Source organism: Vanacampus margaritifer, chromosome 7 (assembly GCF_051991255.1).
Source record: "Vanacampus margaritifer isolate UIUO_Vmar chromosome 7, RoL_Vmar_1.0, whole genome shotgun sequence".
NCBI classification, from domain to species: domain Eukaryota; kingdom Metazoa; phylum Chordata; class Actinopteri; order Syngnathiformes; family Syngnathidae; genus Vanacampus; species Vanacampus margaritifer.
The window spans coordinates 10,983,933-11,011,573 of record NC_135438.1 but is presented as its reverse complement, the minus strand read 5'-3'; the positions used below and the strand labels follow the sequence as shown (position 1 = coordinate 11,011,573).

General features: G+C 38.9%; 1 protein-coding gene across 20 annotated transcripts in view; it reads left to right on the top strand.

The window, feature by feature from the left end:
• Nucleotides 1-27,641, top strand: part of LOC144055777 (receptor-type tyrosine-protein phosphatase delta-like) — a 209,188-nt gene that overhangs the window by 34,025 nt on the left and 147,522 nt on the right. For all 20 annotated transcript variants that reach the window (XM_077572073.1, XM_077572070.1, XM_077572069.1 and 17 more), the window contains exon 3: nt 18,671-18,696. The gene's annotated coding sequence lies outside the window, so the exon portion shown is untranslated. The remainder of the gene's footprint in view (nt 1-18,670; nt 18,697-27,641) is intronic.

Here is a 27,641-nt window from a genome sequence, read left to right as displayed (position 1 = left end):
ACACTTGCAGAAAGCAGCGCAATACACACACTGTGGACGTACCACGACCATCTGAGGGACGCAGACACTCCAAAACGGGTCATGGCAGAATGTGAGAGTGAAAGACAGACAGCAGGAGGAGAGAATGACAGTGTGCTCCTGAGAGGGACACTGTGTGTATTTGTGGGGGGGATGTGAGAGCAATGGTGGCTAACTTGTCTGTCAGTTGCAATCTGTGATTGGCACCTAGGGGTCCACTGGACCTCACTCGGCCCACCGGCTCCTCCTGTCAGGATTGAGGGCACAGGGTCACACCCACACACCCACATATTTGAACAGGAACACACCCAAGCAGTATTTTTACTTCCTGGTAGGCTTGCACTTTCAAATATGGGCGCGCTGGCAACCGATCACTTCGCATTGCTTTTTTTTTTTTTTTTTTTCTTTATTAATAAGTTTTTTTTTCTTTTTCTTCCTGGAGAGCTCAGTATTGTTCATTCGGTAATTTTACCGATTTGACATGTCGTCATCATTGCTCTCTCTCTTTTTTGAATTTTTTTTTTTTAATTTTTAATTTTTTTTATTTTGAATGTGGTTGAGTATGTGTACTTCACATTGCTGTTCAACTCTTTCACACTGAGCGAGTGCAGTGTGAAAAGGGCTTTAGACCAGCAACAAATGTAGGCAACTCTTAACCACACCACCAAATCATTTAGCACTGTAAACCTACTGCCATGAAAAAACTCTTACGCCGTGTTGGCTTTTGAGGCTCCACTTTCAGTATTCCGTGCTGTGTTGTTGTTTATTGAACTACAAAAACGTGGTGTGATTGTTAAGGAAAAAGCAGGTTGCCACCAAGAGAGGAAACGAGAGACAATAAAGGAGGGAGTGTGGATATTTTGATGGTCTGTTGGCGATGATCGATTGTCACATTCACTGACTGCACCCAATGCGCTTTGTCGACAGAGACTCTCCACGCTTTGCTTTCTAGCCACAGGTACATATAAAATTAGAATTAGGATTATCGTAAAACACTATATATACTGTATATCGTTGCTGCTATGTGAAAAACACTTACGTCCTTTTTTCTTTTTTACATTTTTGCGTTTGCATTCAGTTTAATCCCCAAAAACATAAAAATGAAAAACAAAAATGGACATAAGTGTTTTTCACATAGCAGCGACAATATACTGTGTTGGTCCATCTTGGTGATTCAAATTTTGATTCCCAGACAATCAGTTGCTGAATCCTTCACTTCATTCAGTTTTGACTGCGTCACTGAGTGTGGCGGGTCTTAAACAGAAAGACAAAATATCACACGCGCACACACACACACACATTCTATAGCCACAATGAAGCCACTGTGTGAGCAGAGGTGAGATCTCTTGTGAGATCCACTCTTGCTGACTGGACATTAACCTTTTGACATTTGACCTATGACATTTTACGCTCTCAGCAATATAGTTTTCCACGGACCCGGTCCTCCATACCACTCTGTATCTGTGTGTACGCTTATATTTATGGCAGTGTACTGTTGTTAAAGTGATTGCCAGCTAATCATTTGACTCTTTCACTGTGTTTTTCTCATTCATAGACACATATACCTTTTTTTTTTTTTGTATGTGCGTGCATGCGTGTATTCATTAGTTCACCTAAAACCTATAAAAAAAAAATCCCATACCGTTCACCTAAACCGAGCCAGAGTCGTGAAGCCGTCAGGAGACCCGAGGAAGGACCAAAGAAAAGAAAGGAAAATCACTTTCCATAGACACATATACCTAACACACATCACATTTTTCCATTAGACAAGATGGCTGAAAGATTCTGAAATGCTGTCGTATGTATGAAAGAACATTACTAATTGATTATCGCCACTATAGGGTGCCTTTGAATGTTTCCTCCTGAGAGAATCCATAAAACATTTGGTGAATACGTTTATCGACAAAAAAAATAAATAAAAGGTGGATTTCATCTGTCAGCATTCATTTGAATGTTAATGGTAAACAAAGGACTACGTCATTTGGTCAAAATCATCAAATCAAGTGAATGATTGCTATAGTTAATTAAAAAAAACTAATAATAATTAAAAGGATATCTGCTTATGCTCTTGCCCATAACTGTATTGCCATTTTCACTGTAATATCGACATGTCCTCAAGTTTCCTAATAAATATTCACTCGGCTGCTATTTTTACATTCCAATCAATACAGTTTAACACCTTCATTAGCTGCGCTTTGTCCACGCAGCGTTTGGTAATTACACCAGAGTGCGCGTGTGTGTTCACATACACATTAATGAGCACAGGTGTCCTTGTGTGTGTGTACGCGTGTAAAATGTGTGTATACTGTACACCAGTAGGGGGTTGTGGCTAATGGTGCCATAATTGATGCTGAGTCTGGAGCACCGCTGATTGCTATGGTTGGATGCCGAACTAACGAGGGCAGAGGCATGCACACAAACACACAATTGCGCCTTTTCATTCCTTTCAGACTTTCTCTGCAGTACTCATGCACATAATCCCCTTGAATTAAAATACAGTATAGTCGCAGGCCCAGACATCCCGCTGTTGACCTAAATTATATATGCATATAAATAAATAAATTAATTAAAAAAAACATTCTTTGGGGCTAAACATTATAGTTGAACGTCTAAAGTTAAACACAATCCATTTTGAGATGTTGGTTGACCTTCAATTTGTTCAGATGTCCAAACGATTTCCAGCATGAATCATTAAGCCCTCTACAGACAATATTTTAATGATCATGTCATGAGGAACATTTTTGACTGAAAATTATGGTGAGTTCAGATAAAGAGGTTCACTGTAAGGTACATTAACAGATAATATTGTGTGCTTCCACATGCCTTAAAGGTGGAAAAAATATTTATAATATACAGTATATAATAACTAGAAAAATTTCCGCGGAAATTTTGGATGGGACTGCTGACTGTGGAAGTTAACCATAATCAACATCAACTAAAAGTATCTCACTGTCCCTTTAAGAAAAATGCACTTTTCACGCACACACATTTGACTTGGAGACGTCACGCACCCACATTCCATTGATATTGTATGAGAGCCGCACACCTCGAACAAAAGCCTCTCACGACTTAACGGTTCAAGATGCAGATTCAAGAAATGGCTCGTTAGAACGGCAAGGGTTTGGGGAACGTGAGCATGTTCTCACTTTTTTAATCAGATGAAAAATTACCAAATGAGAGCAGGTTGAAAACTTATGATTTATCCAAAATGAAGAGGAAAAAGGAGGCGAATTTAACATGGAAAAGATAGTTTTAGTAGATAGAGTTAGTCCGACTTCTCCTCGCTTAAAGTGAAAATAAAGGTACTAAATGACACCTTAGCCAAATAAAAGTTCGTTTGTCTGAAAGAAGAGACTTGTCACTACAAAATGTGAGAATTTGATGTCTAGTGAGCAAAGATTGTGGCCATGGTGACGAGTTGAAGTGAAACTTTTGACTTTTGGAAATATATTTTTTGGGTTCCCGCCACTCAAAGCCTAATTGCTCCAGAGTGTAATAGAAGGCTATTTCACTCACTGTCTTTGAACCCACACACTTAAAATAAATTTCGACACTGAGCTAAAGATGGGAAAAATTGCTACAAAATGAGCTAAAATTCATATCGGTTGGATAACGTATGCGCGCGCAGCGTGTCTTGGAAAAAGGTGCTTGATCTGTAATTTGTCCCCCCTTTCTCCATTCATTTCATATGGGAGTTTTTTGGGAATTGCGTCGCCATGGTAACTCGGAATTCCTAGAAAAGTAATGCCGCACCGAGTCAGATCGTGCCGCACCGTTTGATACCTCATTTGTCCCGGTGCGATTTACGGTACGCGCCGCATTTTTGCGGAAAAATCTGGGGATTTTCTAGGGTGGAGAGTAATATGTGCTGCTTTCAGCAGTCCCATAATAATATAATATCACAAACTCTATTTAGGTAAACTAAAATACATTATGTGGTAAGTTTGGAAGTTCTGATTCAACACTTTTACCCTAGTAAAAAGGGAGGGGGGGGGGGGGTGTGGAGTATTTAAGTGCAAAAGTAAAAAAAAACAAAAAAAAAGGACAGGCTTTTTTATTTGCTGTCAATTATATACGACATCTGTTTTGATATCTTGGCACTATTAAAAACTATTTTCTTGCCGTTTATGAAATTGCTCATGCTGAGAACAAAAAAACGAATCACTGGAACTGACAACAGGTCCTGCTTGAGCAAAACAAAACAACGTACCGGTAACAAAACAAAAAAAATTAGCTAAGAGTAACAGAAAAAAAAGACGGCACATGTATCTGTTTTTTTTTCCCTCAGTATTTTTACTTTAGTATGGATTATTATTATTATTTTTTTTTTGAAAGCTGAATGTGAAATTCTGGAAGAATCGTGGTATATAATGAAATGGAAGAATGGTATTGAACAATGTTGAATGGCATGAAATGTCATCGGATATAATGCCGTTATGTTGAATGATCCGAACAGTTTAAAGTTGTAACCGTTTTCATCGATCATGCAACGTCAAAATAGGAGGAAAGCTTTTATCCAGATTTTTTTAGGGGAAAAAGTAGAGGTAGGGATGAGCTGAAAAATTAAAAAGTTGAAACTGTGAAAATCTGTCAAAAGGTGTTTTGCTTTTATTTTGAAATTTTGAAAAAAGAATAATGTTTTTTTTTTGGGGGGTGGGGGGGGGGGGGGTTGGAATGTATTAGGGTTGAGCCAAACAGTTTGAGTCAGAATGGTTTGAATTGGTCAACAAATGTGAAAAGTAGATGGAAAAAAAGGCTTATATTGAAAAACATTTAGTAGTAAGTAGGTAACAACTAAAAAATAAAAAACAAAGGAATTGTATTGACCTATCTTATGTAATCCTTCACAGCTAAAATAATACTATAAACTGCATACTGGGAGAGTTAAATGTTTTTTTTTTGTCTTACCAACAATAAGCCTGTGTAAACTGAAGACATGGATGGGAAGTGTGATTTGAGTTATCTGCTTTGCTTATTTTTACTGCACTGCACACAATTATGAACTGATGCTAGTTCTAAACGCGAGAAGTCCTGGCAGGTCAATAATTCGAATAATTAGATGACTAAAGATGACAAAGCCAGAGAATCTGCTCTCGTCCTTACATGCCAGTACAGCTACCATTTTAGCCCCTGGGCGTTATTTGACCATTTTCTGGCTTTTTGTTGGTTCTGACCAAGCCATTTCAAAATAAAATAACGCCCAGGGGTTATGCAAGTTATCTTTGGGATAGTTTACAACATATTATTGCTTTTTTTTTTTTATACCTTTCTGTCATTGTGTTATGCCAACCATATTTGATCTGTCGACATGCTCAAAGACGCATCCTTGCTCGTATGTTTACTAAACCCTACCCCGCTTTCACTTACCATAAATTATGCTCTAAAACAGTTTATTCTCAATAACAAGTCCATGGAGTGGAAAGCTGGCGAGTTGATGTAGTGAGTGTATGCCTGTGTATGTGTTGTGTGTGTGTGTGTCTCTTGTGTGTCTGTGCTTCTACAATGTTCAATGTCCCTGAAAGCTACTGAAGTTTCTAAATCAAGTCTTTTATGAAGTTCTGCTGCTCTGGGCACACCATTAACATTTCATGTCACCCTGACTCCCACTCTGACGTAATCCCATGGGCGCCACGGAGAAAGCACCTCTTTCAATAACACACTGTGCAAAAGTGCAGATATATTTTGATGAGATCCGATATTATTTTGATGGGAGAAACACCATTAACTCATTCGCTGCCATTGACGGCTATAGACGTCAAAAATGCATTTGAATTATTTCTATTAGTTTATTTTTTTTCCATTTTTGGTAACAAGAGTATGAAAACCTAGATTTTTTTTTGTACATTTAGAACAGATCTAAAATTTGTGATTAATCGTCAGTTAACTCTTTGACTGCCAGACGTTTTCAGAAACGGGTTGTCGCCAGTGCCAGCCGATTTAAGCATTTTGACTGATCTTTCAAGGTCCACAGAAAATGTGGTGTTTGGACTATGGAAACACACATACTACCAAATGAAAGATTGAACTCTCATCTTTCATCAGAAAAAAAAAGTTTGTTTCTACCTTATTCCGTTCTTCAGTAATCAACAATAGAAAATGGTTAGTTTCACCGAAATGCTCTGTTTTGAAACAAAAAACGATGTGCTCTTTATCGTTGGTCGATGCTTTTCGTTTTTGAAAAAAAACGGCTCTAGCGTGAGCTGCTTGCAACCGCCATTATGGCTTCTTCAGCCATTGTCCCCACAACACTCTAGCCCCGCCTCACGTCTTCTGCTGACGCCCACCCGATCTTGTCAAAAGAGAGTCATCGCTGCCCTCTAGGGGCCAAAAATAGTCATTAGGCTCACTAGACCTGCTTGAAACTTTCAGGACAGCTCCGCAAGCCTTCCCTGCACCCGTTTCAAAAAAAATAAATAAAAAAAATGGGTGGATGTCTTTTATCGTCTTTGGCGCTCCTCCGTAGGTTTTTGCAGAACGTCATTTAAGGTCTTTGGCAGTAAAAGAGTTAACTAGTGAAGTCATGTGAATAATTACGATTACAAATTTTAATCGCCTGATGCCCCTAATTTTGTAAAAATCTATTTTTTTTATAATCTTTTTGTTTTGTTTTGAGAAAAGATCATTAAAAAGTAGGGGCGTCAGGCGAGTACTATTTTTGATCGTAATTAATTGCTTGACTATACTAAATTTGATATCTATTCTGATACAATACTAAAAAAAACACAGGTTTTCATTACTCTTGTTAACAAAAGTGGGTAAAAATGTTAAACTAATAGAAATAGTTCAAATGAATTTTTGACGTCTATAGCCGTCAATGGCAGTGCATCAGTTAGGAGCGAGCGGTTGCCGACCTTGAACTTGCAAGGATTCCAACATTTCTTGTTCATTTTGACCAGTTATGCTTTAAATCTCCTCTTGGGGAGCAGGTTTTGTTTTTAATCAGAGCAGTGCCGTAGGGTGGAACATTTTTCCCCCCCTCTTAAGTTTCATCACTTTTCCCAGACTCTTTTTCTATCAGTGTTTCCTCACTCACTCAACACTCTGCTCTCACTTGTCAGTTTTGACGTGCGGCTCGACTTAAGTACCGGGATCGGGCACGTAAGCTCATCTCATTATCTCCCCGTTTGGGTGTTTGTACGAGTGTGTGAGTGATGGGTGGAGTGGGTAACCCCCCCACCCCACTCCCCCCACCCCGTGCCCACCCTTCTCCCCACCTCAAGTCTCCAGCGCGCTGTTTGAAATAAAGCGACAGATAATCGCAGGGCTCTGGTGAAGTGAGCTCATCTGAGCGCCAATCGATACGAGCGCCATAGCTTCAAAGCGAGTCTTCAAAGAGGAGAGGAATCGCCATACGCTCGACGTGCTTTCAGTGCGGGGAAGTGTATCAGAATGTGTGAGAGACGGAAGGTGGGGGGCGAGCGAGCAAATGTGTGGAGAAAGACTGATATCAAGATAACGATAACAAAAGTGGGCGAGATTGAGTGAGGGAGTGAATAGTCTTTATTTGGCGCATCATCATCAAAGTATTACGGTCACATTAAAAACGTGTTCCTCAACCTCTACTGGGCACATATTTGATTTTTTTTTTTTTTTAAATTTGGCCACACACCACCAATAAATGTCATTTCAGTTTGCTCTCAAATATGCTGCTTAGTATGAGATCTGGGCCTGTTTTGTTGAACACTAAATTGATAGACTATGGAAAGTCATGACGTTGAGGAATGGCAGCAGGTTGGCTGAACGATTAATCGTTTTTTTTAGATCGAAAATGCGATTCCAGACAACGCTAAAGCTGCTTTGTTTTTGTTTTTTTGTTTTGTTTTAACGGCATCCCTAACTGACCCAGAATCAGTTGTGGTAATTATTTTGTGTTTTCCACGTAGGCCTGCACACTGTCTTCTACCTCTCCCATCAAGCTAACCAATTAGAAGCCGGATGCAAACCAATCAGCTCAAAGCTGGTAAAAAAATATATATATATATGTAATTTTGACTGTAAAAATAGCCGCATCTTGATCTACGTGCCGGTGCAAGCCTTGTTTAGTTGCCACGTTTAATAGCCATGCTTTGCGTTCCGGCGGACCGAGCGCATTTTCTTTGACGGGCCCCCTGACAAATCTGACAATTTGGTGTCTGAAAGTGACTAAAGGCCCCCGTTTCCACCGCCGGAACTACGGGGTAAATTTACGGGCCCAGCCCCGTAAATATGTACGCGTCTTCGTTGCAGGAGCCATTTCTAGCCTGGCAAGCCACACCCACTTTCTTGGAAAAGAAAGGCGTCCATAGACAGCGAATCGGCACCGTCCCAAAACAGGCCAGCCAATCAAATTTGGCTATTTGCGTGACGTCTATCAAAACGGAGTGACACCATGAATTTAAAAAATTTTCCCGCAACGACGACTTAAGTCATTCACTACTGCCTCAATTTTCCTCTTTCCTCGTTGTTGTTCTGTTTTTTTTTGGGTGGCGTCACGGTAGAAACCGTCGCGCGGCGATTACGTGTCGATAGAAACTCGTGACGTCAAAAAAACGCTAGACCGCTAGAACCAGGTCTAAGTTTTGGCACAGATGATGTAATGCGATTTAGACATACACTACATACATGCATATATATATATATATATACATACTGTACATACATATATTTCATTTCTTAAATGTAGCTCAGTATTCCGTATCGCCAGTTGAGAATTGACACAGCGAGGTGCTTGTGATCTTTTTGCCGTCGCTCCTTCAGTTGGACAAAACGAGTGTTTCGTGAGACGCTAATCTCCTGATATTGCGACTGTCATCTTTTATTCAGCAAAGCAGCGGCAGCAGTTGCCTTTGTTGAGAAAATGGGCTGGTTAGAACGCACCCACATTCATGCCTGCGTGCGCGCACACACACACTCACACACATGCCAAAACACACACGCAATTACGCCGTATGTAAGCGAGGCAGACAATAGACTGTATAAAAGCAGACGGTGAGAAGTGAAGGAAGGCGAGTGAGAAAGGAGGTGTTGGGAACGCGTACAGGTGAGAAGAAAAGATGGCTTTGTTTAGAAGTGAGCTCACCCTCGCGCCGAAAATGAGAACTTGTTTTTCTGTGTGTGCGTGTGTGATTAGCTGAGACAAGCAGGTGTAAAACAGTAATTAATGACACAACTGACTTCATTATCTGCATGCCCTTCGGAAAAGAGACTTCCACTCACACACACGCACGCACACGTGCACGTATGCTTGTACTTATGCTTTTGGAAACAGGTGTAAAGGTAGCGGTGACCGCTGTATTGAAAAAAAATTTTTTTGTGTCTAAGGTAACTGATGATTTTCACATTGGAACATTTGTCATAAGACTGAAAACACAAAATGAATTTCGAAATGGAAGTGTTAATGGAAGAGGTATACTAACATCTGACAGAGTTACACGAAATAAATCGATCGCTCCAATACTTTTACTGTAGGTGATTATGGCATGACTCCTTCTTGTGACTGGCTCCATCCAATGTTGCATTGTTGAATAGATGATATTTCACTATTAGTTTTGTTTCTGTTTTCAAAATGTTTAGATGGGCTGAAAAGTTTTCCTCACTCCCTCTTATTTACCTGCTCTACTTTTTTTTTTATAAATCACATTGCACATGCTACATTAATCTGTATGCAAATACTATTCTGAGAAGAGGATTAGTGGACCGCATGGTAAATTTGGCACTGAGGCTGACCCAATCCTGCGATCAACTTTGTGCCTGTTTTTACAAGGGCTAATTATCGATTCTTATTTCCCCAATCGATTTGATTTCGATTCACAAGAGTTCAGTTCAATCCGATATTGATTAATTATGGAACATCAATTCTTCTTAATTGTCTAGGACGTGTGTCAGTAAGGTGGGGCTTTAGGACCCAGATGCGGGAAGGCAGAGCAAGGAGGCCGAGGTGTAGTCCAAGAAAAAAGGTTTTAATTTCTACTCAAAAAAGCTATCTTCAAAGTACAAAATAAATTGAACTAACAAAACATGAATCTAAACATGGCTAAACAACTTAGGCAAATCTAACAGCATGACATGGTTCCTAACAAGGCAAAAAAAAGGACAGCATGACGTGGCGCAAGACCAACAGCAACAATGAACCGACACAGACAGGGGGGAGACGCCTGACTAAATACACCAACACTAATGACATAACAAGACACACCTGGCTGAGGGCACTGATTGGATGACACATGAGGGTAATGGGGACACAGGTGGAAACAATCAGGAGTCAACTTTCAAACTAAAACAGGAAATGACAAGACAAGGGGAACACACAAGGAAAACAGAAGCTAAACGTGACAGGAACTAAACATGACTAGAAATAAACATGACAACGTGATAAAAACGCCGCAAATATAACATTTAATAATACATTTAATTTAAATACTAATTAATTATTAACAATATCATTTGAATAATTTAATAATAACTTTAATATATTGTGGACGCAGAAACTGGTCAAATTATTTCATTTATGAATGAAAGTAACACGTGTTAAAAGTGTTACACAAATATTGACATCAGCAAGGATGAGATGCAAATATTTTTTATGATTCTAATTCAATAATTGTAAATATAAACTAAAAAATATTCCGAATTGTCTTCAAGTGCAATAGGCCAAAAAATCATGTGAACAGTACATTTCAAGAAAACAATAAGATGCCACCAAAAAAAAATCATCCTTTAAAATTCTATTTTCTTAAGAATTTATGAGAGGAAGAAGATAAATTATTAGATGAAATAATCGATTCATGGAGTTATGAATTGATATTGGACTTGAAAATGATTTTTTTTTTTTTTTTATTAAACCCAGCTCTAGTTTCCATTTACTAAATTTTACTAAATCAGGCCAGGCTTCTTTTTGAAAATAATGGAACTAGTGCCATTCAATTTTGATAAGAACCAGCACATTAATATTACAAATGTATTATTCTAATTTATTAGGTCTCGGCCAAGGGGAACAATCGGCCCCAATCCCTTAATTTTGTGGGATCAATCATTGGCCAATGCCTTAAAAATAAACCAATTTTTTCCACCAATCTCATCTCACTCTTCAAAGGTCTTCAAAAAAAACTCCACCACTCTCCTCTTCTAATTGACTGATAAGATTTAGATTTTTAATTGAGAAAACGACTTAATCTGCAGTTAAAATACATAAATAAACGTGTTTGTATTGTTTCACAGATATCGTTCTTCTACAATAAAACACGACTGTATGTACTAAAGATGTATGCTGCTTGTTGTGAAAACATCGGGATTGGCAAAAATTGGGATTAGCGCGTCAGATTGGGGATTGCTGATGAAAATTGCCAAATTGACCTATCATTCATGTCATTGGCTCATCTGTCTTAACTCTTTGACTGCCAGTTGTTTTCAGAAAAGGGATGCCGTGGGTGCCAGCCGATTTAAGCATTTTTGACTGATCTTTCAAGGTCCACAGAAAATTATGTGTTTGGACTATGGAAACACACATACTACCAAATGAAAGATTGGACTCTCATCTTTCATCAGAAAAAAAAAGTTTGTTTCCACCTCATTCCGTTTTTCAGTAATCAACAATAGAAAATGGTTAGTTTCACCTCAGTTTTGAAAAAAAACAAAAAAACGTATTTTAACATCTTTGGCACTCCTCCATAGGATTTTACTAAACGTTATTTAAGGTTTTTGGCAGTAAAGAGGTGTGAGTTGTGTTATCTGCAGGGACAACAGTTACCTAATAAATTTCCCCAAAAATATGCATGGTAGGTTGATTTAGGACTTGTCTATAGGTGTCAAAAATCGGAAAAAATTGAAAATATCTTCATTTGTCTGTCAAATGTTAGTAGACCACACAATGCGAGTGCACTTCTTTGACTTTGAAATAATATCTACCTCATTATGTTGACGGTACACTAGCTTGTAATAGGAAGAGTAGCATTTCTGTTGTTGCCATGGCAACCACGGTCCATTTTCCAGACTAATAATAAAACAAATTGTATTTAGAGAGGCACATCATAGTCAGGTGTGCGCATAAGTGTTATGCAAGTGTGCATATTGTGAATATAAAAAGTGCACCTGGCTCAAGTGTGTTACTGTGTATTTGCGTCCCAAGCATTTTTTTTAGTACATATCATGAGTCACTGGCCTGCTTTTTTTTTGCCAAAGCAAAAATTGATTTCCTTGGATTAATTAATCTGAGGTGAATTGAATAGCGGAGCACACAGTAGATGGACCTGTGCAAATGTTTGATGCTTGTGATCTAGCTGAGTGGTAAACAAAATTGGTGTCAGTAAGTATTAAGCCAGGTAGAAGTCCATTCCCACCTACGTCAGATGCTGGATATCAGGGATTCCCTTGTGCGTCTTCCGTGCACAGCCCACACCATACCTGGGAAGCACAGACACTAAACGGATGAAACACTTTTTGAGGGGGGGGGGAGTGGAGCGGGAGTAGTGTTGTGTAGCTTGCGAAAGGCTCGTTCAAACAAACAAAGCTTTCGAGTGAATGGAATCACTTCATAATTTGTTCCTCGGTCGTAAGCGTGTGCCGCACAAGAAACTCAGCTGCAAATGGGGTCAGTGACGGTGGCCGAGTGGAAGGGACTCTTCCTCCTTGGGTGTCGTTCTCGCTGAGGAGCAGCACGCCTCATGGCAGCCTCTCACTAATTATAGTACAATAAATTCTGTGTAATTTACTAGGGGTGTGCCAAAAAATCGATTCTCATTTAGTTCGATTCCGAATCGATTTTAAATGTCCCAAAAATCGATTTTATTTCAATTATTTTATACTGTCTTGTCTGTGTGTGCCTTTATTTGGAGCGCTGTTCATGTTGTACCCGGTTTGGCCACTGAGGGGCAGTGTGGTTCCACGCGGTCTAATACGATGTTAATATTACATTAGAGAGTAAAAGGAAAAAGTCACGATCAAGTTATTCCAATAAAAGTTTGTTTTTTTGTCAGCGCGGAGCCGTTCTTTTGAGTGATAAAAGTGCCTCGAGTAGTGCGCTAATTAGCATTAGCGAGTCAGACTGGAGTAGATCATTACAATTCCTTGCACATCTATAGATTGAAGCAAAAATCAGTGTCAATCAAATCATTTTGAATCAAAAATCATTCCGAATCGAATCGCAGACTCAAAAATCGGAATCGAATCGAATCGTGGGACATTCAAAGATTCCCACCCCTAATATTCACTCATTTGTTTGTATTTGTTTCTACAGCAGTCTGTCAAAACGTATCTTTATCTGAAATCGGTCCATTGTGCAAAACTGCGGCAAATCAGCTGTTCGCACGGTCCCACAAGTCTTTCTTTCCATAGACTGGTGCCCATGCGCTCGGCGTAAAAACTTCATTTTCGTGCTGGGCAAGTCGAGTTTAGCGGGTTTGTGAATTTTGTAGACTGTACTACACCTTGATAAGCATTCTGGAGTATTCTATTGCACGCCCCCGGGACATCTGGCAATTTGGTGACCAAGAATAGACTCGATTTTAGACAAGCTAAAAGCAGGTCTAAATTTTGGCACATGGGGTGTAAAGCCATATTGGTGGATTTGATCAACGCACAGGCAGATCGATTCTGAGCTGTCACAGACTGTATGAATGTTGTTCGTTCAAGGTCGCATTGTTCGCTAAACGGTCGTTTTCTGTAGTTTTTGTAGGGAAATTTTGAACAACACGTTTAGCAAGCGTCGAAACTTTGAACGAACTCTGATGAAAAATCAGCATTTACTTCCTTCGCAAACACTTACATACGATACAGCTTTTACCCGATTATAGCTCAAATATGCTAAATATACCAATGGTCATTATTAGAAAAGGCATTGAATTTCTTAATCTCAATGAAGTTGGGGTGCACCAATTTTTCCTGGACATGTCTCAAATTTGAGCCAGTGTTGTGTGCAATAAACGTAAACACACAATCAATGCGTATTAAAAGACATAATGTTGTTAAACAGACGAGTTGTGTTAGCATTTAGCACCACATAGACCGTCTGGATTTATTTAGCTTCTGTTAGCTTGCGTTTTTCAATTCATTACTGTTTTTTTTTTTAATTACTGTCTATCCACCACAGTGATTTAAAGGAAAATAGATTTACCTACTACATTGGAAGTCCAACAATAATTCCTTCCTGTTTTAGTACGAGGGAGTAATGTTGGACTTAGCTTAGTCTAAGTGGACACTATCATGATGCACGTAGCCATTTGGCCACTCAGACTCTCATTTCGCTCCTAAATGCACTCATCACTAATGAATCACAAGCTGCTTTAGCGCAGGCTGAGCACACAGTAAATCCTTGGCCGGGCTCCAGGATGCAACACACACCGGCTTTGACAGAGATTGAGAGTGTGTGTCCAAGAGCCCCAATTACCTTTGCATCCAATGTAAGACAACAAGCTGCAAAGCTAATTACAAGGCGGCCACACGGAGATGGGAAAACACTGGAGCATGCACACGAGATACGTAGCACCGCTTTACACACTTTCTCGTCACATGATTCTTTGTTTACAGCGCATTCATCATAGGAATTAGTGCCGTTGTTATATTATTAGCATAAATGATGATTACAAGCTCTGAGCCAGCGATCTTTATTGAGTCATCAATAAATCCGTGATTGCAGCGTTGGCCGGATTGATTTACGCTTCACTTCTCATGCCAGGAGATCAAATGATACAAGATGCCCCCCCCACGTGCCACCACCTTGTCATTCGGTAAATCTGATGAATTTATTTTATTTATCACTTAAAGGCTATCAATCCCGGGCATAAATATCACCGACGGTGGCTCCGGTTGGCCGCTCGTGATTGGACGGAGTAATTGGACCTAATGAATATGCCAACAGCTTGCTTATTTCGCTCGCCATTAAACACAACTGGATTAGATTTACTGTGCTTACTTTAACAACTTAAAGACTCCATCAGTAGGGTACTTACTTTATTCACACTTATATACACACTCGCACGCACACACACGCGGAATAGCTTAGCTCAGTAGATCAATGGCCTCTTGGTCAATGTCTCCTTTGGGAGGGTTATCTATCTGCACCTCACTTAATGAAACACTCTGATCTCCTTTTGTGTGTGCGTACGCGCGTGTTTCTGTGTGTGTTTGAATGTGTCTGTACATGTCCAGCGTTTATTGATATGTTGTAATTCTGTTTTGTTTGTCAGTTAATTACAGATTAGTTCTATTTGCAGCAAGACGCACCCAGTTTAATTAAATTCTCGTATTATTTTCATAAGGAACCCAATTACTTGAGATTTTTTTCTTTTAATTGAGACAATTGTTCTCTTATTCAGCATGTTGTTCTACTTCCTTATATGGCAATGTTGAGAAACAGTCAGTCACATGGTCTGGGAAACAATGAAGCCAATTATAGATCGTTCTAATCCTTAAAGGACACTGTTTGCAGTTTTTTACCCACATAGGACACTTCTCAGGGTATAGATATCGATAAATAATAATGATCTCGGAGAGGGATTCATTTACCATTATGTGTATTACTGTGGCTGTACATTACAGTACATACATACAGTGGTGAAGCTGCATTCATACTGAGATCTGTTTCTGCTAGCTTGTCTTTCCCCCTCGGCAAAATAAGGTCATCAAAATATAACAGCACATCAACCTCCACATCTTTATGTTCTCCGCATGGTTTTTGGCTGACTCTATTTCACAGTTTGCGAGATGCTAGCTGAGGTAACAGTCAAAAACACTCTTGCTAGCTTGATCCTCTTTGATGCCGTTCAGTAGGTTTGGACAATTAATCCAAATTTTATCGTGATTTTGATTTTGGCTTCTCTAAATGTTCTAATCAGAGAAAAATGATTAACGTTTACTACGGCGCAGTGTGTTTAAAGGTTTCCCATGTTGTGAAAGTACACTGAATGCACCATGTTGCTTACGTACGTAGCAAGCGCGAAGCATATGTGATTCTGCCGTCTCTAAGCGTCCTTTAAGCTGTTTAATGAGACCCCAGTTAGAGTTTACTGTAAAATTAAACATGCATTAAAAATAATTACACACATTTTTATATTAAAATACAAAACATGCTTATTTTTAAAACATCGCTAGCGCTAGTGCTAAAGTTAATGGAGGATCCCATTCACATGCTAACGGGGAAATGAGCATCGACTTTGGGTGTGATATTCCTTCAAATATTGAATACTCACACACAAACGCTGTGGAAACACATACACACAGGTACAATAACGCTACTCAATTTTTTTCACATTTTGGCCCCAATCTGTGAAAAACGACTTACATTAATAGAGCTGAATTCAACATTCTTCTATTGTGTACTCCATGCATGCTCGGCCAACACACACAGGAAAAGACTATTTATTTTATTTTAGTATTTTATATTTATTTATATTTATATTTTGTGTTACTTTCTTACTAATCTAATTTATCCTCGTCTTTTTAAATTATATTAAATTCGATTTATCAAGGAGTTTTCCTTTCCTGACAATTCAAGGATACAAATTTTCAAGGATTTTATTTATTTTTTTGATCATACTAAAACACATTTCCACATAACATGGCACAAAATGCAATGCCCAACCGAGGTCCCAGGTTAGCCCCCTAAATCCTAAAACTTGTAAAAAATAATATAAGTTATTGCAAATGTGATAAAGAGATCATGGAAATTCATGAGGCTCAAAGCCATTAGTTACTTGAATAATAGAATAGTTTCAAGAGTAAAGTGCTTTTAGTAGTAATAAATAAATAATAAATACAAAATTATTAAATTAATTGTGATTTCAATCTCAATCAAAATGATTGTGATTATTATTATTATTTTCCATCATGGTCCAGTCCTACACTGAAGTGAGCTGCACGAAGGCCTCATTTGTGGTGTTCAAAATGTGAGTTTCTTTTGTAAAACTAGGAATGTTTATAGCACTCTTGTATTGGATCTCATTAGAATGCGCACGTGTACCTAATGTGGTGGCCAATTTAAGCGAGGTGAGTGCTGCAGTCACAATCAAATTATTAAAACAATTAAAGTACTGCATCGTTATTTACGTCTGGCACCAGAAAACAAAGAAGAAGGAGAACCCACAGTGCACCAGCACTATCGCCCCACTTTCCGCCTCGCTCTGCTAGGATTTGAGGGGAATAAATATTGTACAGGTTCCAGGCATTCAGCAAATGAAGGCTGTTTTCCGGGAGTATTTGTGTGTGTTTATTTGTTTAAATTCTGCAAGTTCTCCCATGGACTCGAGCAGCTCCTTTTATGATTATTTCATGACATCCCAATCAAATGGTTTTCATTGGTGCAGCTTTGTACTACTTCTGTCTGCATCTGCATCATTCCCAGTTTAAACATTCAACTTCCAAGGGGCGCTTTGGCGCAGTGAGGGGTTTCCCTCGCAGTTAGAGAACTGTAAGATCTGGTGAGACTTGAACTCCCTTGTTCCCAACGCATGGTGATCTAGTGTTTTCGGCATGAATTGAACTTTTTGTGCACTAGCTTCCACTATTATTATAATTTCTTTAATTGGGCCCGCTGTGGGCCTGTTTGGACTGGTGGTCACCATTCATGATTACGGCTAAAAACCTGCAAAGACGATGGGCAATGTGTGCGTCATGACTGCAATTAACGTGGTCGGTCTTCAAAATGGAATTATTTTTTTTATTTTTTGTGGAGAGCTCAGTATTGTTCATTCGGTAATTTTACCAATTTGACATGTCATCATCATTGCTCTCTTTTTTTAATTTATTTATTTTTATTTAAATTTAAAATTAAAAAATTAAAAATTAAAAATAAATAAAAACAAAAAAAATAAAAATGTAATTCTGTTGTCTATGTATAAAATAAATGTCTGACCTGAAACAAACAATAACCGTGAACTGCATATGTTGAATACAAGGTCCAAGATATGGATGCTTGAATTTGGTGTGGAAAATCGACATGTGTGCTTACGGATTCATGATATGAGGAGGTCATGTAATCAGCCTGCTATCAAAATCCCATTTTCACCTTCTCACATATGATTGCCGCGCTCGCTTTATGAGCATCCAACATGGCTGCTGCTTAATCTGTGATTGGTTGAACAAATGTGCATAGGCGGGACTTCTTCCTACAGGCAAAATGCGTGGACAGCTTTTTTTGTTTTTGCCATTCAATACGTTTTTTACTATTTAATAAATGACATCTCTAGTGTTGATACCATTTTTCCATGAAAAGAAATAATTTTTCAGACTTTTTTTCACTTTATTAATTAATCTATTGCAGCAATTTTACAGCAACAAAAAACAATATTACAATTACTACAAATCTACATATAAACTTATTAGATTTGAGATTTGGGTTAAGTGGATATGCAAAATTTTAAGTACACTCCACATAGTCAGTTATGAACATCAGTTTGTTACAGATGATTGGCGTCACCATGTGATTTGTACATAATGATTCTTCCAAGTAACCATTTGTGTGAGTTTGCCTTAAAAAAATGATCTAAATGTTGTACATTTTTCTGTTTGTGGTTATGTATAGAAATATAGGAAAAGCTCAACAGGCTTCCCTGCACTTGTGCAATTCAATCGACCTGCCACCTTTTAGTAATCACACAATTTTTTGTATCCATGCCGACGTTTCTATTAAAACATATTTTCTCCCTCCCCCTCCCCCCATCTCTTTTATTTTCTCTCTTCACAGTTTGACGTGTTGAAGTGCTTCTTAAGGTAAGAGAGAGTCTCATTATTTCCTGATTTATTTCCACCCTCTCCACATCCCCGAAACACAGCAGGCCAACAGCACGCCGTCCCATGTCCTGTAACAAAGCAATCTACATTGGCAAATGATGTCGAGCTCACTGCACATTGTGCTCGCATAAAAGAAGTGAAATGAAACATTGCACAACTGCTAAAGTTGTGTTTGCAAATGCACAGACCCTGAGCTGATGCAAGCCATATGATTGGAACTGTAACACAAGGCAGAACAGAAAATGTTTTGTGGTATCGTACTTATGATGTGTTATGGGAAAATATGTGTGCAAATTATTATTATTTTTTTATTTTTTGTTTCTTTCGGGGGGTGTAACACAACACATAATGCCCCAGTAATTATCACTGTGGACTAGAGTTAAGTAAATTGCATACATTGGCACCTTACTACCTTGACTTATGAGTTTAATTCATTTTGGGACCAAACTTGTAAAAAAAAATAATAAATGTATTTGTATGTTTGACTATTAGTACCATTTCACACACCCGTCGCCATGGGTGAGCCGTAGGGGTCCGTGCCCACCCACCAAGATGATTTTGCCCTCCCATTTGTGGCATGGATCTCTAAAAATAAACTTTTCTTGTTATTAGATTTTTCATAGTAGCTAATTTTGTGTTTTAAAATACTGATGTTGAATTGTATATCACTAAGACATAAAAAAAATGAAGAAACAGGGGTGTGATATTGTTTGATTCATGGCCAGTCTTATCTGCAACAGCCAATCACGGCATTACTGAAAATAATGTTAGGTATGCTAGCTTATACGCCATGAATACGTTACATTAATGTCGGCAACTAAAGAGAAACTTAAAGAAAGGAAACCACGGGAGCCACATTTGTTTGGTCATCTAAAATGAGGTTGGATTTTGCTTTCCATTTTTCTCAGTAATTCTGCTGCAGACACAACGGTGAAACAAACGGGTGGCCCGTTCGAAGCGATATGTCAGCACATCCGCCATATTGGATGTGGCAATTGTATTTGACACTAGAAAAATTCCCGCGGAAATTTTGAATGGGACTGCTGACTCTTATAAATGAGCTGAACAATCGGTCAAGAAATGTGGAAGTTAACCATAATCAACATCAACTAAAAGTATCTCACTGTCCCTTTAAGAAAAATGCACTTTTCACGCACACACATTTGACTTGGAGACGTCACGCACCCACATTCCATTGATATTGTATGAGAGACGCACACCTCGAATAAAAGCCTCTCACGACTTAACGGTTCAAGATGCAGATTCAAAAAATGGCTCGTTAGAACGGCAAGGGTTTGGGGAACGCGAGCATGTTCTCACTTTTTTAATCGGATGAAAAATGACCAAATGAGAGTAGGTTGAAAACTTAGGATTTATCCAAAATGAAGAGGAAAAAGGAGGCGAATTTAACATGGAAAAGATAGGCAAGTTAGTCCGACTTCTCCTCGCTTAAAGTGAAAATAAAGGTATTAAATGACACCTTAGCCAAATAAAAGTTAGTTTGTCTGAAAGAAGAGACTTGTCACTACAAAATGTGAGAATTTGATGTCTAGTGAGCAAAGATTGTGGCCATGGTGATGAGTTGAAGTGAAACTTTTGACTTTTGGAAATATATTTTTTTGGTTCCCGCCACTCAAAGCCTAATTGCGCCACAGAGTGTAATAGAAGGCTATTTCACTCACTGTCTTTGAACCCGCATAGGGGGGAGAGCTTTCATTCCTTAAAATACATTTTGACACTGAGCTAAAGATGGGAAAAATTGCTACAAAATGAGCTAAAATTCATATCGGTCGGACAACGTATGCGCGCGCAGCGTGTCTTGGAAAAAGGTGCTTGATCTGTAATTTGTCCCCCCTTTCTCCATACATTTCCTATGGGAGTTTTTTGGGAGTTTTTTGGGAGTTTTTTGGGAACTGCGTCGCCATGGTAACTCGGAATTCCTAGAAAAGTAATGCCGCACGGAGTCAGATCGAGCCGCATCGTTTGATACCTCATTTGTCCCGGTGCGATCTACGGTACGGGCCGCATTTTTGCGGAAAAATCTGGGGATTTTCTAGGGTGGAGAGTAATATGTGCTGCTTTCAGCAGTCCTATAATTAAAACGGCAAATAATTTAGTTAGAATGGGATAATACAATCAAAGGTAATGGTTTCTTATTAATCCAGTGAGTTGGGGCTTGATTATACATATATGCACACATATATGTGTACTATAAATGCTGTCTATGATAATACTTATCAGCGGGCGCCATTCAATGGATGGATGCACGGCAGTGCCACATGAATTTATCCAAATATATGGGGCAAGTTAATGCTGTCTGTAGGGTATTCAAAATAAACCACACCCCACCCCCCCTCCCCTACCCCATGCATTTCACGTGCCCCCCTTAAACCTGGGCTCTGGCGACAGGTCTGCAAGGTCTCTTGTTATTATCACTTAACTCGAGCGGCCGCAAAGCTGAAGTTTGTTCATAACTAAAAAAAATTGCTCACAACACACACCCAAAAAAAAAAAAAAGTGACAGCTTGGAACTTGAAAACTCGTTATGTTGAGGGTGCTCAAAAATCAAGGTGCCACTGTAACTCGCTCCACAGCTCCCCCTACTGTTGTAAGGCAAAGTCACTGACACCGCTATGTTAAGTGCCAAGTATTTAATGGTAAACAAACACAGCAGCCTATTACAAACAATACCACTACGGGGACATTAGCTCCAAGGCTAATAATAAAACTACCTGCGAGCTGTCCTGCTTAGTCCAACAATTTTAAAGCCCACTAAAGTTGATAATCTAGAGTTACCAATTTTTGATCGAGTAAAAGTTTGCACTTGCAATAACCGGCGCAAACTTGATCTATTAACCAAGGGCACCCAGAACTAAATCTACTAAACAATTGTCCGTATATTCTCCAGTCCACTTAAGTTTATCACTACTTTTACATCTGTTGCTAACAATGTGTGCAATCTGTTAAAATGAATTAATGCACAATTTGGCATTTTAGAAAAAAAAAATCATAATCTCAGTAAATCATGTGGTACATGCCTGCCAATGTGTACACACACTCAATTTAGTGCCCACTATTTGGGATCTTAGTAAATCATGCCCGAAGTGAGTAGTAGTAGTTGCTTTCTAAAGACATAATTGAAGAATCTTCCAGCAGTTAAACTATCATTTTGAGAACATGAGATTTAATAGAATAGCTGTGTTATTGCATTGTACTGCTCCCACACAAACAATAATGATAACATAGAGTACAACAAATCCTTATCCACAGTGCTTTCTAACTGACTGTCACAAACTGTTAGTCATAACCGCCTCCAACTTTTACCGAGCACATCCGCTGTTATTGTTTATTTGCGGATCAGGGCTTGCAGCTCGAGTGTATCTCCAACTTATTACTCTCAGGCAGAGAGGATGTCGTAAAAGTCGACTTGAATACTTCAAGTTGAGATAAAATATGTCATGTACCAGGAACAAAACAAGGCTCTAAGGAGATTTTTTTCCAGTGTTCAGCCTTAGGTCTGTGGTCGGTGATGTTCTTGCTATTTATGGTCAATATGCTAATGAACTACTAATGCTGCCTAAGATGTTTGCATGGAACTGTACACCTCGAATCGCAACCATCCCTTCAATTACAAAGCCTGGCCAATTAGTCACCGCTTGCATCATTCATTCAAGATGAATAAGCACCTCCATCACTGCTATTCCACTATTGAACTTGTATTTATTTATTTATTTATTTTTATGTATTTTTTTTATTTATGTATTTTTTTATTTACTGTGGTCTGTAACAACGCAGACAAAGAATAATCAGCAAAGCATCAATGTCATGTATCTAGCATGTACACAATCATGAACACGTTATATAAGCGACTATAAGCAGTGGCTAAATTATTCAATGAAAACCAGCTAACATAACTAATTGTCCCCCGGGAATCAATAACCCTTTAACGACCAAACTTATCATGTTAAATAGAAAACATTTTGAGCCCTCAATTTCATGAGTATAATTTTTTTCCCCCCCAATAAAACCCTTACGTATATGATCTGACAAATGCATTGCACGGATAATACATTAGAGGGCAGTATCACCCAGCTGATGGCTTTTCCAGCGAACTGAGATTGAGAAAGAAGAGACACATATTAATAGAGGGAAATTTTCTTTCTGATTTTTGGAAATACCCCAATATATTTGATATGTCTGTTTGTTATGATATTTTTTGACAGTTATAAATTTAAATTTAAAGCATTGTGACCAGTTGTATCAAAAGTGACACAAACCAAAAATAATACTTGGAAGTAGATTTTTATTTTTTTAACTATAGATACTCTATTTAAAAAAAAAATCTGAATTTTCTGTTATATACTTAATGGTTCAGACTTTATAGGGATAAAGTAATTGATTGATGGATAGACAAGTACTAGTAATAAAATAACATTTAGCTCAATAGCTTAAATATATGACATTGTGACCTAAAAATATATACAAAAACTTGGTTAAAAATCGAACTCGATGAGATTGGCAAGCAACACTATGATAGTGTGCCCCTTGGTGTTTTATTTGCCTTGGTGCTCAAGGTTGTTTTTAAGTGTGTGTGAGTGTGCGTTACAGCCCAGCCTCCCTCCCGTAGTGTGTGTCTGGTCACCACTATTTGGAGTGGGCTCAGTTGGAGTTACGAGTAGAACCTCATTAGCGGCTAAGCTTTGGCTAGTGCTCGTCCACTAAACGCACTTGAGGGCACAAAGGCGTGTGTTTCACTTGCGTTGGCCCATCTGTCACGTTGGCCCCAATATGAGACTTTTTCATGTGCGCGCATTCGTCTTGGTAAGTCGAGGTAGAAAATAAATCAGTATAATAACGAGCCCCCAAGTGTTGTTTAGCGCTTTTCATTGTATGCTATTTCTGATATAAGAAATTAGACTGAAACGCTCTCATCACATCATTGTATTCTTTTCTACTTGTGTTCCCTCTTGGTTCTCACAAAGATAAAGCGTTATCCATGGTCAGTTTCTGAACAGGAGTAATACATACACCAAAATTAATAAACCTAATGAATAAAGTAGGCAACTTTTTGTAGGCTTTCCTACACAAAAAAATGCAAGAACAAGACGTTTGATTGTGTAGTAGAGAAATTTTACATCAGTGTTGATGAAAGCTTTAACCCTTGAGAACCCAAGAACCCTTTTCTTCTTTGGAAAATTCTGAATTATACATTAAATGACTGCTATAACTTCACTGAACACCAAAATATATGTTTTTTCAATTTTAACCCTTTATTTCCTAATTTAGGATTAGGGCGAAATTTGACCCTTTTGGGATTTAGGGGTATCATTTGGAAAAATCAGAATAACAAAAACTGTCAGTAAACTATTTAGAATTTAAGAAAATAATCAATCAAATACACAGCTACATTGAACAATATAATTTTTTTATTTATTTGTTACATTTTAGAACTGGATTTTGAATGTACAAACACACTTTGGTCAATGGAAACAAGAACACAGGGACAAAATCACTGCTGGAAAAAAAAAAGAAGGTCTTTGTTATTTGAGTAGCAGAATTTATAGGGGCTAAATTTGACCCCGTGGGTTCTCCAGGGATATTATATCTAGTTATTATAGAAAATTACATATGGACTTGGAACAATGTCCTCTGCACGATGCCGAACACAATGTCAATGTGTGTGTTCAACAGCTCTTAACATACCAACTCTTGTCATGGTTTATGATCGTGACAAAACCCTTTAACAGTCGCAGTTTTAATAGCTCGGCTCAGCAGGAGAAAGGTTAATTACCACATCCGGCTGCACGCACACACGTACACACTCAGTGGGAAGCGCGCAAGTCGATCAAAGACGCTGCTCCGTGTGTGTGTGTGTCATATAAAGATGTAATCTAGCATCTGTTTGTCCTCGTTTCCCTCATCACTGGGCAGGAGCCTTGCTTGCCGTCACTTTGCCAAAAATTCGATCCGAACGCCTATTGTGGCGGGAAAATGTCAAAAAATTCCCCTCGGATCACATTTCTTACACTTTGATAGCATGTGCGAATTGGGCAGGTTTCAAAAAGTGGGGCGCAATTTAAGAAGAAATGACAACTGAGAGGACTGAGTTGTGAAGTGGGTGTGACGGAGTAAATGATTGCTGTTTTGTTACCTTGGTGCCAAACACACACACATACTCTCACACACACATACACAATGAAAACGCAAAGAAATGTGTCTTCATTTGTAACAAATGTCCAATCATGAACCTTTTTTTTCAATGTCTTTTAAGTCTTTCCGCTGTAATCTTATTTGTCTTTTCTTCTCCGCACTCACTCCATCTCTGGTCTAGACGTCTTCAGCAGCAGGTGCCGAAACTGGGAAGGGTGAGAAAAATGGGGTGAGGAGGAGGAGGAGAGAGAGAGGTGGCAAGGGAGGAAAGGAGCCAAGGGGATAAGGAAGACTGAGTGAGAGACACAGAGAGATTAATAGATCAAGCGGTGAGGCGTATGATGAAAGTTTAGGGAAGAACGGAAAGAGAAAGAGCAAAAAAGGAGAGAAAGGATGTGAGGTCAGGCTAAGGTAGGCTCGCAGTGGAGAGAAAAGGGGGAGATGGTTAGTGAGAGGCTGTTTTAAAGCAAATGGGGAGAATCCGGTCCTGCAGGTGGGGACGGAAGAACATAGGATGAGATGGGAAGAAAGGTGCAAAGTGAGGAAGGGGAAGAAGGACGAGAAGTAGTCTGAGGTAAATGTCTGAGCTAAGAATCATGGATAGATAGTTTGAAGGATGATTTTTTTTTTTTTATGGGATCAGGTAGCGGGGCTGAGAGGTTGGGACGATAAAGCCATAGATCATACCTATACACTGTATGTGTGTGTGTGTGTGTTTGTACTGCTTGTATGTAGGTGTAGTTACTCCCACTAGAGGACTTATGCCACCTCGTTTTTTCACCAGTGGAATGACAGCAAGTGCTATAGAATTAATACACACACACACATTCACGTACACACAGCAACCCACAGTTCAAAGTTCAACCCTCCCGAAAAGGTGTTTTGGTGCTTAAGAGGTTGCAGAGGCAATTTGTGAAAAGTGGTTTGCCCTTCCTGACTGCTGTTTAACAGATCGACCATTTTGTGTTTTCATCTAACTACAACTCGCCAGCAAATTCCGTCAAACTGGTAATTTTCTGCAAAAGAGACCAAGAGACGCTGGTAAAAATATAACCTTCTTCTGGGTGGTAATTACTCTACATCAAAAGTGATTGGTTGCATTATTCATCAGCATTACTCGGAGTGATCAAAGGTGCTTTTTAAACCACTTCAAAGTCTCCATATTTACTTGGAGCATCCTTTGTGTTACATCCATGAAAAATCAAATAAGGCAACATTATAGCCCTCGTGATTACAAACGCTGCTAAATTTGTACTCAGTTCTGTCCACTCTAGTCCAAATATTCCTAAACTGTACCAAAACGAGGTGATAGACATCTCAACTGCTTGTGCTGCAGCAGCTCTGCACAAATGTCAGCTTGACTTCATTCTTAATCGAATCTAAATATTATATTGCAAGGCTAGAATTATTATTGTTTTTCTTTGCGGAGCAGTTTTGCTAATAAGTGACCTCATTTGAATTCAATTTCAATTATTACACTCCACAATTACAAAATCGACATAACCGTAAACAAAAATAAAAGATTATTAACAATAATTTTGAGCCATTTATTTTAAAATGACTCATTTAATAAGTCTTGTTTGGTCCAAAAGAAACTTGCATAATTATAGTGTTCCACAGAAATGTATTTGCCTTAATATTTTTTACATGTTCAAAGTAGCATTAAGGAACTTTTCAACCTTAAAGCAACACTAAATACGATTAGAACCTTCAAGTAATATGTTAAAATAGAAAATAGCCACTTTAATCAATGTAATTCAGTCCAACTGCGGACACGATGACATACGCTTGGCCTCATGGGAAATGTGGTTCTTTCAAGGGAAATTCAAGGGAAAATAATAACGCTTTTGTCCAAAGGTGCCGCCATAATCAACGAAAACCAAATGCTCATTTGTGCTACTTTAAAGGATCTTTGTGCAGTTTGTCACTTTTTTACTCGTGACTGCCACCTCTGGCCCAAAGCGTAATTGCAGCATCTGTGTCAGGCACGTTCATGGTGCGCGTGCGAGTACGTGCAAGATCTTAAGTGCACGCCACATGTCCGCTACTCCGCGGGGACGCGCATGACATCACCATCCACCACTCCACCCCTCCCCTCCCCAAAGAAACTGTGGAGTGTGCGGGTCTGCACACTCTACTATAAAGGAAAGAAAAAGCTGATACGTGCTGTCAGAGTAAAACAGTCAGGGCTCTTCGTACTCATCTGGGCATTGATAGAGCATGCATTATGTAGAAAAATCTTTAATATTACCTTTTTAAAAAGCACAATGCACCTTAAATAAAATATTTTCAGAACTCTTCTGATGAAACATTGACTTAAAGCTAGTTGAATTGTACGTTTGCCATGGCCTGAGGGGGTCTGTATCATCTTTACTGGCACTAAGCAACTTTGAGGAGGGTGCTAGGAACACTGGCGCATAAAAAAAAAAACTACAAATGTGCTGAATGCTTTATGCCATACATCACTTCCCCCTTTCCCCATTTGTTACCAAGACAGAAGTCAATTTGAATGTCGACGCGCGATTACTGCTTTCCTGGCAGAGGCTGCAAAACAACTGAAAAGTTTTGTCTGAGGAGACAAAAACGAAAAATTGAAGCATACCCGGATAAAACAATAGTCAAGGATCAACATTGGCCCGGCTTTCACTCGCTGGCGTGAGCTAAAAAACAACGCAATGTGCTTGTCCTTATGAGAAATTTGGTCTTCCTTCAGGCTTCCTTCAGGCATAACAATAACGCTTTTGTCCATATGGCCCCGCCATAATCAACATAAA